This window comes from Tinamus guttatus, unplaced genomic scaffold, assembly GCF_059628265.1.
Source record: "Tinamus guttatus ecotype Peru unplaced genomic scaffold, ASM5962826v1 Tinamus_guttatus_pri_ptg000322l, whole genome shotgun sequence".
NCBI lineage: Eukaryota > Metazoa > Chordata > Aves > Tinamiformes > Tinamidae > Tinamus > Tinamus guttatus.
The window spans coordinates 676,447-692,912 of NW_028288856.1; positions in this window are offsets into that span (position 1 = coordinate 676,447).

Genomic DNA, 16,466 nt, shown 5'->3' on the forward strand with positions numbered 1-16,466 from the left:
GGCCTATCCAGAGCAATAAGTGTCCTCAGAGTCAGAATTTGGGGCTATCAAGCACTCAGGCAGAAAGGACCTCAGAGTACGAATGGCAGCCGTGGCCCTGCTGCTGCCATGTCCCGTTCTCACATGGAAGGGACCCTGTCACTGGTCCCAGGAACATGGGAAAAGTTTTTCTCCAGGGTATGCCTGCTCCTGCACAGCTTTCCTAGGAGAAGGTCTAGGAGAGAGCAGTTCCCTGGCCCCAGACACACGTCACCTCCTTCACCCCATGTACCCTGAGCTCTGTCCCTCAGGCCTCTGAGCAGACAGCTGCTCTGCACTGGTGCAACAAGAGCCTGAGATCTCTTTGTCTACCCAGAGAGCAATACAGCTGCCCTGCACCCCACCAGAGGCATCTCCTCCCAGCTGCTGCAGATCATTGCAGAAAGGGACTTGCCCAAGAGGGTCTAAGATCCACCTGTGTTTGGGGATGTGTACTGGTAGGACTCCTGGACTGCATCCCCCTACTTTTGTCCTCCAACTCTGCCACAGACATTCATTTGACCCAGTGGTGTGTGTCATGAGCCCTTATCACGAGCAATCAGAGGAGAACGTGTGCAGCCTGGGTACTGGGACCCTTTCACCTCAGGAGGGTGACTGCTACTCAGCTTGCCCAGGCCTCTGCTCTGGGCTTAGGTCACATACACTTACTCCTTCAGTGGGCTCCCCAGGCTGTCCAGATTATCAGCTGGTTGTTTTTGTGAACTCATTTCCTTCTCCAAAGTTCTGATCTATTATGCAGGGTAAAAATTTGACAGCACTGGCTGTTTTAAAATGTTTGCAGCACTTGGGCCATTGATCATACGGCTCTCTCCCAGACTGCTAGTCTGCAGTTCTGCCCTCTCTTTATTTTGCTTCTCTTTGGTTGAGGCTGTCGGGACACCTCAGTATCCTGCTGACTTCTTGTCATGTTCTTGTCTACCAGGCCCCCCACATCTTTTCCTGCAAAGCTGCTTTTCATCCAGTGAGCCCCAGGTTGTCCTCCTGCATGAGGTTATTCCATCCCAGCTGCAGGACTTGCTTCAGCAACCTGTGTTTCCATCAGCCCATATCAGCTGCGACCTGTTGCTCTCCCTCTGCTTAGCAGCCCTAAGGGCACGCTGCCCCTCCAGCATGTCAGCCACTCATCCCAATTTGGCGTCGTCCATGAGCTGGCTGAGAGTGCACTTTGTCCCCTCGTCCACACCATTCATAATGACAAACAGCAGCCCAGTATCAACCCCTGAAGAACATCACTGGTAACATGAGTCAGGTGGACTTGCCCCACTCTTCTCCCCTCTTTGAGCTAAATGACGTCCAGCTCCTTTCCCACATGCTCCATTCCTGATGCCTCCACCCCATGTCTCCCCAGTCTATCTACAAAGATGTTATGGAAAAGCACATCAAGGGCATTCCTAAATGGTACTCTCCCCTTGTGCACACAACCAGGCATCCCATCCCAGAAGCAGTCACGTTGGGGAGGCACACGTTTCCCTTGAGGCCTTCATGCTGACTGTTCTCAAGCCCTTCTTGTGACTGGAATGAGCTCACAAAATGATTTACTTCCCATGGACTGAGGTGACACTGAGCAGCCCACCACTGCCCAGATCCTCTTTCCTGTCCTACTTGGAAGGTGGTTGTAATGCCTGGCGGGGAGGGCTGGGGCTGAGGCAGTGGCTGTAGGGCTGTGCCAGCTCCCACAGCACTGCTGTTCCTAATGGTGTGGGGACATGGGACAGGAGATGGCAATGCGGGGTTGTGGCAGGCCTGCTCCCCTGGCAGTCTCTCTTTGGCAGGGGAGCAGTGAGGAGCCCTGTGGCTCCCATCCCTGGTGCCCTGCACACAGCCCCATGGCTCTGCTGGGCAGGCACCTCACAGGACATGGTGTGTTCTGACATGGGGAAAGGTCTCCTCAGTAGGGACCTCGCAACAGCCCCTTGTGTCTCAGGCCTCCACAGCCCTCCTGCTTGGGCAGCCTCCCCCAGCATCTGTCCCTGCCAAGTCCTGGCTATGTCCAGCATTGGGCTAGTGCTGGAAATGGCCAAAGTGAGAGACCACTCTGTGACAAATGCCCTGAGGCTCCTTTACAGTCAGTCCATGCAACTAAGGACACCCAGCTCAGCAAATGTTTTCCTCTCCTGGGCCCTCTCTCTAGCCCAGAAGAGACCCTCCCCAGCTCTCCCACCTCCCCTGCCCTCTCCCCAGAGCAACCAGCAGAGTAGCCCAGGTTGGGGGTGGCCCCAGAGCAGTGCCCACCACAGGGGGCTGCAGAGCTGGGGGCACTCACCCCACACCCCAAGCCCCACTGTGGGCACAGCAGCTCCATAGAATCATAGAATGCTTAAGATTGGAAGGGTCCCCTAGACCCCCCTAGGGTCATCTAGTTCAACTCCCCTACACACACAGGGGCATGTGGCACAGGACGGTGTCCAAGCGGGTTTTGAAGATCTCCAGAGAAGGAGACTTCACAACCTCTCTGGGCAACCTATTTCGGTGCTCTGGCACCCTCACTGTTAAGAATTATTTCCTCAAGTTCCTGCGGAACTTTTCATGCTTTAGTTTCTGGCCATTTCCTCTAGTTCTGCCAGTGGCCACCACTGAAAAGAGGTGAGAACCATCCTCCTCACTCCCTTGAGGTACTTACAGACATTGATCAGATCCCCTCTCAGCCTTCTCTTCTCCAGGCTGAACAGGCCCACCTCCCTCAGTCTCTCCTCATAGGCCCTGATCATCCTTGTGGCACACTGCTGCCTCATGGTCAACTTGTCATCCACCATGACTCCCAGGTCTTTCTCTGCAGAGCTGCTCTCCAGAAGGTTGTTCTCCAGCCTGTACTGGTGTCTGGGGTTATTCCTCCCCAGGTGCAGGACCTTGCACTTGGCCTTGTTGGTTTTTCACCACCCATGCGCTCACACAACATGGCCCCACGGCACCGCTCCCAGCTGCGCCCATCCCGGTGCAGACGCCACTCACACAGGAGCAGAGCTCGGGGCAGGCCCCAGCTCCTGGCAGCCCTTCCTGCAGCACGGCCCCCGCCAGGGGCTTTCACCTCGCCAGGAGACACATGCCGGCCATGTGAGCCTGGGGCGCTGCCAACCATGCCCACGTTCCCGCAGCAGCTGCAGCCACTGGTACTCCAGGCTCCTGGCCAGCAGCAGCTCCAACACCTCCACAAAGAGGCTACAGGGAGAGAGTACACCAGGACAGGCTGGGGATCCTGCCCCTCTCCTGAGCCCTGGTGGGCACTGGCATCCGGAGCCTCCCTAAGAGGGAACAAACTCACCTGGGCTCCTTGCAGGTCTGCAGACACCACTGCTATGACCCACAAGAGAACTGAGTAGGAACCCCAAAGCCATCACCATGCCAGCCCCCACAGTATCTTCTGCCTAGTCATGGACTGTCAGGGATTCCAACCTCAAGCATTCTATACTGCATTGCCTTTTTTTTTTTTTTCTTTTTTTCCACTGAGGGCAATGCTAGGGCTGATGCCCTTGTGTCTGCTGTGCCCTTGGGTCCTCTCCCTAACAAACACCAACAGGCTTTATTATCTCATCACTTTTTTCACCAGGGCAGCTTGGCGCTTAGTCAATTAGGCTTGATGCAATCCACGGCATCATCCATAGTTAGTACCATTTTTGTAGCACAAATACAAAAAGGGGAATTGTCAGGGATTACAGCCAGTCTGTGGAATCCCTGGCTCCCTTAGCAGAGAACGTTAGTCTTAAAAAGATTAGAGTGTATCTATGAGACAGGGAATTCATACGGAGAAAGCAGAAAGTTATTAACAAGTTTAAGGAGGTTTTGGCCATGGAACAGAAACTGGCCAAGCTCAGAATCATCCGATAATAACTCTGTTACTAGCTACTGTCCTTTGTAGTCCTCACCAATAAGCAGCAGCCACGACGAGGAAGGCTCGCTATAAATAATGTACTTGGAGACCGATAAAGCGCGGTTTGCATTGCATCTACCCAATTTGTTTGTGTTTTTGGCCACCACGACTGCGACAGAGAGGAGGCATTTGAGGGCCCTGAGATCAGAGGAAATCCCACCGCACGGCCAGGAGGCACCTACGGAGCTGAGTGCATGACACTCGGCTCCAAGAGCTGCTTTTCCAAGCCAGTCTCCATCACCCTTCCCCTCCCTGTGCACTCCCATCTCCTCCCTCGCCAGCGCCGAGGCCTCAGCTCTGCTCTATTGCTCCCAGCTGCCCTCACGTGGCCCCATCTCCCCTTCACGCCCGCACGGGTCCTGCCCTTGCCCCACGGCTCTGCTCCTGCATCAGGATTGCCCAGGGCACAGGACCTTTAACGGAGCTCCCTTTCCAACACCCTCCCGACCCGCACACTGTGAGGTTCCTCCAGCTGGGAGCGGGCAGCAGTGCTCTTTATTTTGCATTTCTCCGGGCACGGAAGCGTTTGCCAAGGCCCCAGTGGGAGCTGCGGTGTCCGCACAGCCCCTTGGGAGTCATTCTCAGGGCCGTGGTGCAGGTCTCTGGGGTTTCTCCTGCTTGCACTGCTCCCGCGTGTGCCGCAGCGCCGGGAAGACCTCGCGCTTTGCTCTGTTTTCCTGGGTCTCCATCTTCTTCCCGACACTATGGGGGAAAGCCAAAGCCGCTCAGTCATTGGTGCCGGCAGCCGCAGGGCGCAGAGCCCCTGCAGCCCCCATCCCTGCAGCCGCCGCTCCACAGGCCACGGCGCCCGCAGCCAAGCGCAGCATTTCCTCCGGCACCACCGGCGGGACAAGCGGAGCGGTCCCGCAGAAGAGAGGCGCGGGCACCGGCACGCATTTACCAGAGGAAGGGCTGCTGGCCGGTTCTCCACAGCCCTTGGGCCTGCAGCCAGCTCGACTCCTCCCGGCAGGCTTCATAGGGCTGTGCCCGCTGCAGACCCCGGCGGGCTCGCGCCGGCAGCACGCTGCAAGGACAGGGAGGAATTGCACACTGGCTGCCCCCGCGCGCCCGCAGCCCCTGAACTCGCGCTCCCGCTGCCGCCCGCAGCCCCTGCAGCCAGCGCCAGCCCCATGCGCTCCCTGGAGCTGAGCCCGGCCACCCCGGAGCCGGGCAAAGCGGCGCCTGGCACCTCCTCCCCGGGCAGCAGGAGCCTTTGCGCACCCCACGCTGCTCCTGGGCGCTCAGCAACGCCAGGCCGTGCTGGGACACGCCACACACTTACTCTTGCCGTGGCATCTCCAGGCCTGGTGACGCTTTCTTCTCCGATATAGATGGAAGGCCAGGAGGATCCACCGTTCCTGCAGGACGGCCTCCAGTTTCCTTCCTCCTGTGGCCCTGCTGGAAGGCACCGTGGTGCTGTGGCTGCCGCTGCTCTGCTTCAGGTCGCAGCTATTGTGGCAGACAAGCAGACAGGAGCCGTTTCAGACGGACAGGAGGTCAGGGGCAACACCGCTCCCTTCACAAACATCGCTTCTGTCCCTCCCTCATGGCCATGGGCAGGCAAGCAGGAACGCCAAGGGCACAAACAATGGACCCATTCGCAAGACCAAAGACTGTGGCCAAAGGAGCTAAGGGAATGAACGCATCTGAAGGGGCCTTCCAGGCCTCCCTGGCCGTACAGATTTGCTTCTCTACTCGGCAGGCTGTCACCAGCATTGCTTAAATCCCCACCACCTACCAAGTCTCTCTTGTGCCTGTCCAAAGCAGGGAGCGTGGCCTCAGGAGATGTCTCCTTGACAAATTCTCCTGCTCTCTGTGCACAGCTCCCCACTGCTGGTGGCAGCACACTGCAAAAGCACCAGAGCTCCCATGAGGAGCAGGTTCTGCAGCTTGTGCTCACAAAGCAACCCAACGCAAGCACAGGCTTCCCCAAGCCGTGGCGCCAGGAGCCTCACCTCACTGCTCCCATTGCACACCCTGCTTTGGGCAGCATTGCTCCCATCACCCCTGCATGCCTGGGGCGCGCTGGAGAAACCTGTGCTCGTGACAGCAGGCGCTTTCCAGCACGACGTCCTGCAAATACAGAGCACAGAAGCTCTTCACAAGGGCATCTGCAGGACACCTCCCACAAGGAGAACAGGCTGCCCACTGCATGCAAGGCCAACCAGGGATTGAATCAGCCCTCCTAGCAGCCCCTTGTCCCTTTCTGGCTCCCAGCCCTCTCTTTCCAGAGCACCACGTTGCTCCCCACGGGCTCCTCCTCCCACCCTTGCCTGGTGTCCCCCCTCTGCAAAGCGGGCTCACCGGGTACGTCACCTCTTTGGACACCCTTCTCCTTGGCGTCGCCTTCTCTGGTCTTCTGCTTATCTACAAACCTATAAATTAGGAGGGCACAGAGGCAAAACTGTCTCACGTGGGAGGCTCTGAAAACGGCCACATGCCTCCCTGCAGCAGAAGGCTAAAGGCCCCAAGACACAAGAAGAAGTGCCCAGCACGAGACCAGGCAGCGAGCGCAACACAACAGCTCCCTGCGCAAGGCCCAGAGCACAACGCGAGCGCAGACACCTCTGGAGGAGCCTCACCTCACGCAACGCGCTCCAGCCCGCCAGTCCTTGGCCATCCTCTCTGCCATCTCCTCCTCCTCCTCCCTTCTCGGCACTGGAGGAAGAGCTTGGCGGGACAGGAAGCCCTGGGCAGCAAGGCGCCCTGCGGGTAGGGAACAAGGACGCTCTGCACACCTCCCCCTCGGGGACACTTCCACAAGCAGGACGTGCCGGCCTGCGCGCTCACGGGCTGCGGCTGACCGAGCACCGGCTATTCCGGCCTCGCAGCCCGGCTTCCTCAGCGCTCCTCAGTCCTCTCCCACCCCTCAGCTTGTCCAACCCTTTCTTTCTAAAGGGCCCTCTGGTCCCGGGCTCTTCTTGGGCCATTCCTTTCTCTACTCCACACTCTGCAATGGGGTCGGCTCGACTCCTGCCTCACTGGAGAGAGGCTGTTTGGCATGGGAGACCCTCCGATGTCCCAGGGACCCACACACAGAGTCCCTTGTCCCCTGCCTCTAGTGTGTGCTGTGCTACAGTACCTTTTCTACCAGCCCGCTCTGATGATGCTTTCTTTGCAGAAAGCAGGAATTTCCGCACAAACCTGGAGGCAAGAAGGTGAGAGCAGTTTCAGGAAGGGGCAGCACAAGCCCCTGCGGCCTCCCCTGAGCAGCTGCTCACACATGGAGTGGAGAGCTGCTCCCAAACCTCCGCTTTTCCAAAGCAGAGGACAGAACACGATGCCAGTGGAGCTGGGGAAGCTGAGGGCACAAGAGGCTCCATCCAGGGCCCTTTCTAGGTCAGACAGGGATCCACTTTTTCAGGGGGACAAAACACATGCAGGAAGGAGGGACATCTTAGGCTTTGCCTGGTTGGCTCTTGTTTTTAGACTCCCCATGAGAAAGGGAAGCAGCAGATGAAGGTGTGGGTATGCCAGGCAGTGCCCAAGCATCTCTCCCACAGCACATGTGGGAATGGAAAGCAGGTCCTCCCACACGTCATTCCACCCCGAGACGCACGGAGGGCCACTGAAGCAAGAGGGAGCACGGACTGCCCTGACAACCCCACACAGGACCCAGGTCTTCCCAGAGCTTCGGGAGGAGACACGGGCTGGCAACGGGGCCCTGAGCAGCTCTCGCCAGCCCTAACGAAGGGGAGAGGAGAGGCCGCTTGCGCAGTCAGCGCCGGCACGAGCAAAGCTACTCACTGTGGGAACACAAAGACCCCTTCCAGAGGCATGCGGAAAACAGCCCTCTCTGCGCTGCTGATGATCAGAGGCCGCAGCTTTCGCTTCTGCAAGAGGCGCAGAGACGCGTGAGCTCCTCTGCACACAACGGGCCCCTTGCTCACAACGGCACCGACTGCCCAGCGCCCGCGCGAGAAGCTGCCTCTCTGCAGCTCCCTTGCCAAGGGCTCTACCCCAACAGCAGCCCCGGGCCCAGCACATGGCCACGGCCCAGCAAAGCTCGGCCAAGCGGGGCCGGCGCTGCCGGCCTTTCTGACTCCTCCAGGCCAGGACAGAGCTCTGAGGGCACCCGCCCTTCCTCAAAATGAAGGGCAGCCCAAGGGGCTAGACATGCAGCCCATTCCCAAAGAAGCAGAGGGATCTTTGGAAACAACCCCAACGCACCGTGAGGAAGGATTTTGCCAGGTTCCCAGTCGTATCCACTTCTTGGATAAATTCCTCCAAGAATCTCATGACGATCTTCTTTTTTCGGCACACAAGAACACCGATGTTTGGGAAAACAAAGTCGAAATCCTTTCCCTCAGCCAAAGCCTGCTCAAGCCACTGCAGGGCTGCATCAACGCAAGCGCGCACGTCGTGCTCAGGAATGCGCGTGAGCAGCGCGATGCGGGCGTAGTTGAGCTCCGCGCCTTCCAAAGGGCCTGCAAACAAAGCAGCGAGCAACAACAGCACCTCGAGAGCCCTGCAGCCAGCTGCGAGCCCCGCGCAAGCACCGCGGCCGCCCCCGCAGGACGCGTCTCAGCCCCTTCCCCTTCACCCCGTCTCCTCGCAGCCGCCAACCTCCTGCCTGCAGGCGCAACGGCCCCGGCCCCGCACGCACGGCTCTTCCCTCCAAAGAGGACACGGCCTCAGCGCAAGGGAAGAACCTCCCCAACACGGCCCCTACCCCTTGCTGACCCATACCCACCACCAACGGGGTCCTCGAACCCTGCATGGCCGTGGGGAAGACCACCCCTCCCAGCTCTGCTTCACCCGCTCTGCTCAGCTTTTACCAAATGGGTTACCACGGACCCCGCTGCCGCACAAGGCCAAGCACACACTTGAATCTCCCTTCTTACCAGGAAACGGCCTATTACTGTAGCGGAGCTTGTTCTTCATCACGACTGTCTCATACAGGTGAAACATGGGTCTCTGAACACTGAACGCCTGCTTGTTCACATAGCAGAAGTAGTCCTGCTTGACGTACAGGTGACCCACACCTGGTAGCTTGACAGTCTACAGAGAGAGGAGCAAGAAGGGAGCACACAGGGTAATTTTTCAAGTGCAAGAAGCCACTGGTGACATGACAGCTTACGCTACGGGAGCTTGGTGGCTTCTCCACTGCTGAGGTTCCAAAGGGCATCAAGATGGAGCACTGGGGAGAGCTCTGGAGAAGAGCCCGGCGCTCCACCCTTTTCCCCCTCAACCTCCTCCTCACTTCCAGGAGCCGCTTGGTGAGGGACAAGCGGATTAAACCACCCTCAGCCTCAGCAGCTCCAAGCAGGGACAGCCCTGCGGGAACCCCTGAGGAGCATGACAGCCTCTGCGGCCATATGCGATGGGGAGAGCTCGAAAAGGCTCCAAAGGAGCAACTTCACACACTGCTTGTGCAGCGGTGCTTTGCAGGCTCCGTTGGGGGCCTTCTTCCTGCTTTCAGGGCTGCTGGCGGAGGATGGTGATGTTCAGTGTCAGGATGGAAGGGGGCAGGCAGCTCTTCGGGGGGAAGAGCAATGCAGACTCACCTTGTTGAGCATGAGTGCTTGGCGGTAGCACTCGCACACGCTCTCCCAAACTCTAATGACATCTGTGGGGCAAGAGAAAGACGTGCTGTGCTGGGATTCAGCAAGATAACCCCCATCTCGCCCGCTCCCGGTCAAGCAGCCGCAGATGGCACCCGCCACCACCACCCCCCAGGGGCCCTTGTGCTGGAGGGTCCTGCTGAGCTGACATTTGAGTGGACTTGCAAGCAGAAGCCCTCTGCTCATCCCAGCAGGGGTATGGAGACAAAACTCCAGACCTAGGGAAGCTTTGTGACGAGGGAGCCTCCCATCCACAATGGGCAGGTGTCTCCATGCTCGGAGCCCATTCCCGTCCGCTCCAGAGGCTGCATGCAGCAGAAACTGGATGCAGAGGCTGCACTGACAAGGGGCCAAGCTCAGGAGGAGGCACTGCAAGATCCTCTGAAGGAAACGATCCATCTCTAACACGAGCATTGCCGAGTGCCTCTGCAGAGCCCGCAGGAGCACCCGCCTCTTCTAAGTGTGGGACTCCTTTCCCTTCAGCTCCTCTTCACAAACTGACTGACTCTCGTCCAGACAAAACCTGCCAGCGCATTCCTACCCCAGCCAGAGGATGGTCCTCTGCCCACCACCGCCTGGTGGGGACCTCCCCGTCTTACCTTCCTTCTGAAACCTTGCCAGGCGTGGGGACAGCGACAGGAAGAAGCTGAAGGAGAAGCAGTCCATGGTGCCACGCACCTGGCACGCGCTCCTCCCCTGCCCAACTGCCGCAAGCCCCGCAGCGCTATCGCAGCGAGCGCCTCTCTCTGCCTTCTGCTGACTGCAAAGCAGCTGCCGAGAGCGGAGAGCTGGCGAGAGCAGCTGCGCGCCTGGGCTCAGCGCGGCCTTGCAGGGCAGCGTCCGCAACGCCGTGCGCAATGTCCCCCTGTGAGCCCAGGCCGTGTCACAGAGGGCTGCAGCGCCCACCCTGCCGCCCCCCAGCCCGCTGGGACCCTCCGGGCTTCCCTCGTGCTGGGACACGCTGGCTCCTGCCGCCCATCTCCCCCGCCATGGGGCAGACACCCTGCGCACGCACATCCCGCCCCAGCACTGAGCTCCCCAGCACCCCTTTGCTCTGCGTCCCACGAACTGCAGCTCTGCTGCTTCCCCTCGTGGGCCTGCAAGGTGTCTTGGACCTTGAAGGGAACTCTCCCCTCTGAGGCCAGGGCTCTGGCCAGGTCCTGGTCCTGGATGATAGGGAAAGCAGGTCATACCTGATATTACCGCTCACAAAGAAAATGCACTTTTTTGCTGATTTGGTTCTGTAAAAACTGGACACTCTTGCAGCAACTTTGGAGACCTCAGTTACGGATGGACGTGCCATGTAAGACCTCCCAATTGCTCCCAAATCCTCCCTACAAGAGGGGTTCCCCAGCAACTGCGGATCTGGATGATGGTAACGTATTTAGCCAATTGGTGATGTATCTTTTTCTTAATAGCTATTCTCTTCCTCGTGTAGTGTTTTGTCTGTTGCCAAACCCCAGTGTATCGTAAGATTATTGTTTTGTTAGCTGTATCATTTCATTCCTGGATTATGAGATATTAATAGTAAAAGAAGACCATACCGGTCTTCCCCAGGCAGAGGCTTGTGCAGGCAGGACTTGGCCTTGGAGCTCAGGTTGCACACACGGCAAATCTCACTGCAGCATTTTCAGAGCTCGCTTTGTGCCAGAGATGTTCCTACCTCTGCCTCAGCGATGCGGGGGAGATTGCTGCCGTTGTAATGGGTTGGACAGGACGTGTCCATCCAGATGGGTGCTATGACCGTGGGTCTTTAGCCTATCCCTTCCCCTTCATGATGTTACCAAAGGGAACGTGGAAAGAGAGGCTGTTGAAAGTCTTCAGCTGCTCAATCCCTTCTAAACAAGTATTTCGTCCATAATGGGTGCTCTGGACGGGCCTCGATGCTCTCTAGGAAGAACTAGGGCAACAAGTGAACAAACATCCTTCCTGTGACATGTGGTAGGATTCTTACGAGGACCAGCGAGGCTTCTGAGGTGTCACATACTGGCAAGCCATTTGTGGGACATAAGGTGTCATCTGTTGTCCACTGAGCACATGCTATTTGTGGTTGGTGTGACCGGAGGAGTCTCTCAACACTGCTGAACTGCAGGTGTAAAGCACCTAGGCTGGGGAGGGCTGTTGTCTTTAGTCTGCTGCTCAGTGTGTCCTGGGAAGTACCGCGTCACCGTGATGTTTGTTACTGCTACCTGTTCCATGCTTCATGTTGCTGGATTCCTGCACACAGAGTGGCCAGGTAAGGAAGAGGTCTCCATTTAAATAAATACTTTGGACAAAGCGTTGTTGAACTGTGGTGCTCCCAGTGATAGAATCTTGGGGGCCTTAGGGCAGGCAGAAGCAAAATGGGGCTGAAGGGGGCATTAGACGATGGCACGTGTGAGTGCAAGCGGTGGGAACACCGTAGCCTGCTCGGATTATGCCTAGGCAGCCCAGGAGTGTCCAAAGTTCCTTGCCCCGAGAAAAGGCGCTCTGGAGCCCTTGCCCCACGTAGGCTGCTTGAGGAGAAGCTTCGGCTCGTCTGCCTCGCGACTTGGGCACAAGGTCTCGCACAGCTCTCGCAGCAGTTGTTGGTCCTTGTCATGACAAGGCGTAAATCAGCAGAGCAGCACAGGAATACAGGAACGTCCACGCAGTGCTTGGAAGTGACATCTTTATTCTCTGCCTCGGTAATGCCCTCTCTCAGCATTCATGTTCTTCCGGCTTGTCCGCCACCAGCTTTACCTGCATTGGTCTCCTGCGGGCTCCGCTCTGGGAAGGGGGCTTCGCAGCTGCCTGCAATACTGCTGAGCCATGGACGGGAAAGGGGCTCGTGTGCTCTCCAGCCTCACTTTTGGTTGGATATCGTGCAGAACGAGGTCTTGATGCAGGTGGCGAGGGGAAAGCGAGAGGTTTCTGCAGCCTTCGGGTGTGCTCTGAGCAAGATGCTCAGAGCTTTGGTGGATGGATGGAAGCAGATGAGCTGAATGTTTCTCTGCAGATTCTTGAGACTCTGCCTCATGCTCTGAAAGCACGTCCATTCCAGGGACCATGATGGAAGGGAGCTTTGTTCTTGGCTGTCTCTCCACTAACTTGCCAGTAGGAGTTTTCCTTGCTTCTGGTTTTGCAAAGACCTGCCCCAGGTTGCTCCCGTTCCCATCTCTCCAGTTGGGCTCTTTCGCCACCTGCCTTCTGCAATGCACGCCTGTATCTCCTGCAGGCAGAGGGCAAACACGCTGCTCTTCTAGCCATTCCTCGGGGCCACTCTCCACAGTGCTTTATTCTGACCTGTCTTTCAAGGGCTTTACCTGGGTAAAGTTTTCTTTTTTCACCTTCTGCTTCTTCTTCAGGGTTTCCAGAGCCTCATGGACCAATTTCTCCATGTAAACTTTTAATTCTGAGTGGAACTGCTGAATTTTGGAAATGGTTTTGGCAATGCTGCTGTCCCTTTCAAGTGTGCTCCTCTCTTGGAATATGTCAGCAGCATTTTGGGAGGGCGGCAACACAAGTAGGCTGAACACGGTGTGGCTTGTGTGTGGTCCCTGCTTGGCTTGGGAGCACCCTCTGCTCACCCTCCATTTCACAGAGCCAAGAGGCGCTCCCAGAATGGGCCCCGCACAGGAAACCCCGGAGCCTCCGCAGAGCGGGAGGAGCTGCCTTGGGAACCTGGTCCCTGAGCCAGGGCTGCCAAGGGACGGAGCAGGCTCCATTCTGCTCCCTACATGTTGGTCTGTCTGATGCCAACAGAAGGGCTCTTGGCATCTTTGACATTGCCAGCTCAGAAAGAATGACTCCCCTTATCCAGGGACCAAGCTTGGTAAATATATTTTCAATGTCTCTCTTTCCCAGGTATGGAAAACCTGTGCTGGACTTGTTGAAGGCAAGGCAGCCTGTCCCCTCATCTCGCTTGGAGCTGGGAGTGCAAGTGCAGTTTGATTGTCCATTTCCAGTTTTATAGAGCGAGATGTGCCAGGGTTTATAGACCAGAGGGGATTTGATTATGTAATTCATCCTCCTCTCCCCCACCTCCTTCTTCCATGAGCCCATTCTTAGAAACAGGGAACTGGGATAACGTCAAACCCTGGTGGCTTTGGCTCCAGCAGCAGTTCAGCGGTGGACGAAGAGTTAATTTATGGCGTGGGAGTTCATTTATGGTTGATCTTTTTGCTGTTGTTATTGTTGTTGTTTTCATTATGATATTTTTATTAATGTTGCTGTTGTTTAAATATACATTCCTGTATCATTGTTTAAGTGTTGCATGTTGTTTCCAAGCGAGCTCAGGTACAAAATCATCCCCACTGCAGGTGTGTGTGGAGCCCACGATTTCACACACCCGGGGCAGGGGAGCAACAGCAAAAAGGTCCCTCTGGGACTTCCATTCACACATGGCCCTGGGGATGCGCAAAGGGAAAGGAGCCCCAGCCCCACAGCGGGGCAGCTCTCAACTCTCCGGGTACCGCAGACAACGTGTCCCCGCAGGGCCCAAGCCACAGGCAAAGGGAACCTGTCGCGCCCCAGGGACACGGGGCCTGGAGATGCAGGGCCGAACTCCCCGAGCCCCTGGGGGACACAGGGCCTTGCAGGGCTGGGACACGCTCAGGGACAGCATCATGGGGGTCAGTGTCCCCGGATGCAGCTGGTGCAGAAATGGGCTGCTGCCAGGAAGGGCCCTGTGCTGGGTACCACGATGGAGGCTGCTCTGTCCCTCTGCCATCTGCAGAGCCATCTGCCAGCTGCTCATGGTGACAAGTCGGTGCCATGGGAAAAGAGGCCTTACGGCCTGACAAAACCCCACCGCTGCCCTTCCAACATCGCTGCCGTCCTGGGTGCCCCAGAGAGCTCCCAGGTCACACAGTCACACAGGGGTTGACGCTAGAAGGGACCTCTCGAGATCATCAGTCCAACCCCCCCTGCACAAGCAGGGACTCCTGCAGCGTGTTGCACAGGATCACACTCAGGAGGGTTTGGAAGATCTCCAAAGAAGAAGCCTGCACAACCTCGCTGGACACCCGCTTACAGTGCTCTGTCACCCTAACAGTCAAAAAGCTCTTCCTCATATGTGCATTGAGACTGTGTTGCAATTTGTACCCATTGAGCAGCCTGGCCGGCCTCTGACTGCAGCAGCTTCAGCAGAGAACTGTGCGAGGCGGGGGGCAAAAGAGCCCATCCCCAGAGATGGGAGCAATGGAAGGCAGGACCATGAAAGGCCAGAAGGAAGGACAACTCCTCTGGGAGAATCCAAGCTGAGTAAGTCAAGAACAGAGCTCCCACCTATCATCCTGCCCGAACATCCAGACTTTTAGAGCATGGAGAGAAGGTGAAGAAGCAGCAGGGGAACATTCAGCTCACCTGTTCGTATCCATGCAACAAAGCTCTGAGCAGGATGCGCAGAGCACACCCAAAGGCGTGCAGGAGCCCCTCCATTCACCCCAAACACCCACAACCAGACCTTGTACTGCCGTGTTAAAAAATCACTCTAAATGGAGGCCATGGAGCAGGTGAGACCCCTTCCCCTCCAGGGGTCAGCAGGATTCCAGGCAGCCTGTCCCTTCAAGCAGCTGCAAAGCACCTTCCCAGAGAGGGGACTATCCAAGACAGCCCTGGTGGCCCAGGTGCGAGGCAGACGAGCCACAGCTTCTCTGCAAGCAGCCTGCGTGGGGCAAGGGCTTCCCAGCACCTTCCCTGCCGCCGGGGGCACTGCGCACGCCTGGGCTCTGCAGGCGTCATGCGCGCAGGCAAGGGGGCTCCCAGCACTGGACCTCACAGCCACGGGGCTGAGCTCGCTGCCCAGCCCTCTGCTCGCGCCTCCCTGCAGGGAACACTGCTCGGCTTCACACTTCCCCTCCAGCATTCCCAGGGCAGCAGACAAATGCCTGCCGACAATTCCTCACGCCACCAGCCCTCGGCTTTCATGTCCTACCCTGAAAGTCGGGAATTCTTTCCCTTAGCAAGTGACCACTGTAGCCCAGTGCTGGGCAGAGCTGCATCACCTGCAGGTCCCTGCTGCTGCTGAGGGCACATTTGTGCCTGCTCTGCCCTCTGCAGCCCTAGGAAGCCGTGGCAGGGGCAGCAGTGCAGGAGCCGCACCAAGGCTGCTCTCAGCCACAGCACATGGCGCCTGCAAGGTGCATGGCAGGACAAGAGAAGGAGCCCAGCACCGCACCAGGGGCTCCCAGGCCACCACCAACTCACAAGGGCTCTGCTGAGGACACGCACACCTGGCCCCAGGGCACAACTGCCCTTGGCGCTCATTGCACTACCAAGGAACACGTCTTGACTATGGAAAACAAAACTTCCTTGAGTCCATCGGGCTGTAAGGGCAGGAGGGGAGCAGGGAAGAAAGAGCAAGGCATTCAAGGCTGCTTGCAGGGGTGGAGGCAGAGCCCCAAGGGGAGCCCGGCCTCTGGGCAGGCAGCCGCCAGCAGCACCATGGGGCTGCGTGAGGAGCCCTCCTTGGCACCCAGCAAGCCCAAGGCCACGCACTGCTCTCTGCCGCCAGGCTCAGCAGTGCCAGGGGGAGTCCAGCACATGCAGACCCTTCCTCACGGCAGCCCCCCTGTCCCTGCTGCTGCCCTCCTCCCCCCACGGAGCAGTGGAACATCCCAGAGGGGCAGTTATCGCCACGGGAACACGGATGCTTCCCAGGGCTGCGCATCACAGTGGCCCCAGTGCAGGCCACGCAGCAGCAAGGCCAGGTGAGCAGCAGGGCCGCGCAGCACCAGGGGCCACCCGTGGTGCCCATGAGATGCAGGGGAGCTGCGAGGCTGCAGGGCAGCCTGCGCGATGCCTCCCAGGGGAGGCCCCAAAGCCACCGCGCAACACTTGGCGCTCACACCTGCTCACACAGAGACCCCTGCTCTCAGCGCTGCAAATGCCAATGACTCCTTTTCTCTTGCAGTCACTGGAGACTAAAGAAAAATGGATAATTTTGGAGTGGAGGAAATGAATTGGGAGAGCTATGGCTGCAGCGGACAGGTGCTGTGTGCACAGGCAGAGGCTGCGTGGGGACGGCTGGCGCTTGG